Genomic DNA, 4918 nt, shown 5'->3' on the forward strand with positions numbered 1-4918 from the left:
AGTAATTTTTAAATTCAACCACGTTGTTGCATGTATAAGCAGTTACCCACTTTTATTGTTGAGTAGTGTTTCAATGTATAGCATATTTTACTTATTTGTTTACCTATTGATGGGCATTTAGGCAATTTTCAGTTTGGACTATTATGGGAAAGAGTTGCTATTAATATCTACTCACAATCTTTGTTGGACATATATTTTTCTTTTTCATGAGTAGATGCCTGGAAGTAATATATCTGAGTTGTATGGCAGGTGCATATTTAACTTTTTAATAAATTGTCAAACATCTTTTAAAGTGGTTACCAGTGACAGTCTAGGAGAGCCTTAGTGGTTCTAGATCAGCCGTGGGCAAACTACGGCCCACGGGCCGGATCCGGCCCGTTCGGCTGTTCTATATTGAAATAAAAAAAAGACCGTACCCTTTTATGTAATGATGTTTACTTTGAATTTATATTAGTTCACACAAACACTCCATCCATGCTTTTGTTCCGGCCCTCCGGTCCAGTTTAAGAACCCATTGTGGCCCTCGAGTCAAAAAGTTTGCCCACCCCTACTCTAATATATACATATTCAGTTTGTATACACACTAAGTCTTTCCATAAGTCAAGAAAAAAAAGGAAGTGCAAGCAAAACAAGTGTAGGTTCCATATTAGAGAAGATTTATTCAGTATAAAATTTCCCATTAATGAGGAGAAGTAAAAGATAATTATCTAGGAAATTCTCATTTAGGGGTAGTGAGAATAAAGTTACTGTGATTATAATCAACAGAGGATATAAAATAATCTCTCCCAGGCCGAAAAGGCTGAATTAATGTGGGGTCCAATTTGAATAAGATGAGGTATGAGACAAGGAGGCAATTTATCTGCTTTCAAGAAAAATAAAATAAAATGTGAGGCCATTCTATACCTGGAAAGGAATGTTTTAGTGCTGAAATAGCTAAAAATCTCATCCTTCACTCTTAAAATGTTTCCTAATATTTATTCCAAATAATATTGTTACTTCTGTAGCTACTATCTTCCTTATCTTTTATGCAGTTCCCACCCTCACTCCCATCCCCTCTGACCTCTGTTGGACTCTTCCATGTATCCATGTCTCTTGTTCCTTTTTGATCATCTGTTTATTTTGTTCATTAGATTTCACGTATCATTGAGATCATGTGGTATTTGTCTTTATCTACCTGATTTATTTCACTTAGCATAATAATCTCCAGGTCCATGCATGCTATCTGAAAGGGTAAGGAAACCTTCTTGTTTACTGCTGCATAGTATTCCATGGTGTAAATGTACCACAATTTTTCTGATTGGTGTTTCAGGATTTTTTGGATATATTCCTAAAAGTGGAATCTCTGGGTCAAATGGCAGTTCAAGTTTTTAATTTTTTTATAAAACTCCATACTGTTTTCCATAGTGGCTGCACAAGTGTGCATTTCCCCCAGCAGTGTACTAAGGTTCCCTTTTTCTTCACATTCTTGACAGCACTTGTTGTTTGCTGATATGTTGATGGTAGCCATTCTGGCAGGTGTGAAGTGATACCTCATTGTCATTTTAATTTGCAGCTCTGATGATCAGTGACAATAAGCACTTTTTCATGTCTCTTTGGAGAAGTGTCTATTTAGGTCCTTTGCCTATTGTTTAATTGTATTCTTTACCTTCCTTTTGTTGAGTTGTATGAATTCTATATAGATTTTGGAAATTAACCCCTTATCCAATGTTATCATTGACAAATGTGTTCTCCCATACAGTGGGTTCCCTTTATATCTAGAAGATGGTTTATTTTGCTGTGCAGAAACTTTTTACTTTGATGTAGTCCCACCTGTTTATGTTTTCCTTTGTGCCCTAGCAGATGTTTCTGAAAGTTCTGCTGTGTGAGATGTCTAAGATTTTGCTGCCTATGCTTTCTTCTAAGATTTTTATGGTTTCACAACTGACATTAAAGTATTTTATTCATTTTGAGTTTATTCTTGTGTATGGTGTAAGATGGTGATCCAATTTCACTTTTTTGTATGTACCGGCCAGATTTTCCCAATACCATTATTTTAAGAGACTGTCTTTACTCCATTGTATGTTCTTGCCTCCTTTGTCAAATATTAATTACCATAATGATGTGGGTCAATTTCTGTGTTTTTTGTTCTGTTCCATTGATCCATGTGCCTATGTTTTTCTATGTATTTTATTGTTTCAGGTCTTATATTCAAGTCTCATGAGTTAATTTTTGTGTATGGTATTAGATAGTGATCTCATTTCATTCTTTTACATGTGGCTTTCCAGTTTTCCCAACAGAATTTATTGAAAAAACTTCAATTGCATGTTTTTGGCTTCCTTGTGAAAAATTGATTGCCCAAATCAACCAATATGATATACCACATTAGCAAAACAAAAGATAAAAATCATAGGATCACAGCAATCGATGCAGAAATAGCATTTGACAAAATATAACATCCGTTTAAGATTAAAACACCCAATAAAATATTGTAGAAGAAAAGTGCCTTAACATAATAAAGGTCATCTATGACAAACCCTCAGCTGATATCATACTCAATGGTGAAAAACTGAAATCTCTTACTCTAATATCAGGAGCAAGACAAACATATCCACTCTCATGAATAGTATTCAACGTAGTAATAGAAGTACTAACCAGAGCAATCAGGCAAGAAAAAGAAATAAAGGCATCCAAGTTTGGAATAAAGAAGTAAACCTGTCACTTCTGATGACATGATTCTGTATATAGAGAACCCTAAAGACTCCACCAAAAGACTATTGGAAACAATAAAGAAATACAGTAATGTGGTGGCAGCCAAACATTTTTTTCACTACCACATTTACTTCATTAAACATGTCTTCTTAGAATAGTGGTGTTGTTGTTTTTAATGTAATTGACCACTTGACTAAATTTATAAAATGAAATTTGATGCATTTTTAAAAAATGACTGTTCCTTAGCAATAAGCTATATTTCCCATCCAAGAATCTCTGTGGGTAGGGCTGGAAATCCACATTTGTAAGATATCCTCAGGTGATAATTATGTAAAATAAAGACGGAGAACAACCACTTTGAAATATTAACTCCTACTGTGACTGGACAACCAAGGGGTCCGGGCTGCCTGTAACTAGTTCAGCCAATTAAGCAGAGATAGGGTTGAATCATATATGAGCATTTATTTCAATAATGCCTGCATTATGGGAGAGTGGCAGGTCATCCACAAGAATCTTCTCTGCCGCTACCACAAGCCAGCTGCTTATATTGGGTAGAAGGACAAGATTACTTTATTTCAATGCCTGCATTATGGGAGAGTGGCAGGTCATCCACAAGAATCTTCTCTGCCGCTACCACAAGCCAGCTGCTTATATTGGGTGGTAGGACAAGATTACGTGGAAAAGTAGGAATTACAGGTATGGAAAAGTGGGTATGGGATAATTATTACAGGTTAAAAATCATGGAGGCTGGGGGGAGGGGAGGGGAGTGACAGTGAGTGGGTGCCTCTGGGTGCCCTGGGCACACCAGGACCATATTACAGGTAATAGGAGCTGGGGGTTGTAAAGAGAAGGGGCCTCTAGGACTGGGTGCCATGAGGTTGAAAATCTTTTCATAATGATAGGCAGTTCTCAGAAGGGGGACAGACTGCATTCTAATGTTAGCTCTCATGTCCCAGGGAATATAACTCCCAATGAGGTTAGAATGTGCTTTCTCTAATCAGAACAGAACCATCATGGTTAACAGAGCATGAATAATATTTCTTATAACTGTAGCTAGTCCCAATATATTCTATTTCTGACCCTACCAATACTTTTAATTGAAATTGGCTTAAATCCAAATCTAAGTATATCAGGCAGAAGAGTGAAGACATTACAATAGTTAACACCTCCATTAATTTGCTGCAATTTTGCTTCTTTGAATGGATCGCTATCTGCTGTGAATCTATCTCAATAATTTGGCAGTCAAATAGAATAAAACTGTATGATAAGCTAGGAGGAAAAAACATTGCATAAATCTTGCAAACATTCTAAAGTATGGGCACATAATCTACCACCAGGACACAAGTCATTATCTATAGGTAACAGTAAAGTTCATAAGAATTAAGGGCCCTTTTCTGCATTGCCCCTTCCTTCTTCCTACCAATCATTTATCTACTTCTTCATTTACAAACCCCTAGCACCTGCTCTGAGGCCCACAAGACTACAAAGAATGGCATATTGGCTCTGGAAACTATCAGAACAAGTGCCTGTTACACAGATCTTAGATAAACACACTATTACATGTATTTATCTTAGAGAACCCTATCTAATAAAAGACAAAAAGGGTAATTAGAACAACAATGCCACACTTTACTGTGACTATGGTAGAGGACACTGAGGAGGAGGCTGCAGCTTCAGTCCCCCAAAAGGGGGAGACCTGCTTAGCAGAAATAAAAGCCCGGATTCAGCATTCAGATGAACCAGAGCCAAGACAGAACTCCATCACAGGGGAACACAGCCAGCTGTTAGGTCTGAGGAACAGCAGCTGTGTGAGAAGTCTTCCCCCACCAGCCAGAGGAGCCACCACAGCGGTGAACAGCACCCACCACAGAAGCTGCTGCCAACTGAGGAGCAGCTGATACCACAACCACTTGAGGAGCAACCGCAGCCCGAGGAGCCACTGCCACCCAGGGAGCAGCCACTGAACGACTCAACATCTAGATATGTCGGTGAGATCTAACATGGGTAGACAAAGAAACCCCCAAAGGAAAGAAAAGGAGGACTTGCCAGAAAAGCAGCTAAGTGAAACCGAGGCATGCAGCATGACAGAAAAAGAATTCAGATTAAGGGTCCTAGAATGCATAACCCGATGAAGGAAAAAAATCAACAACTTATGCAAGAAGCAAGAAGAAACAGATGAAAAAAATCAATAAATTATGTAAGAACCAAGAAGAAATGAAGAGTGATATAG

This window comes from Myotis brandtii, unplaced genomic scaffold (assembly GCF_000412655.1).
Source record: "Myotis brandtii unplaced genomic scaffold, ASM41265v1 scaffold3058, whole genome shotgun sequence".
NCBI classification, from domain to species: Eukaryota; Metazoa; Chordata; class Mammalia; order Chiroptera; family Vespertilionidae; genus Myotis; species Myotis brandtii.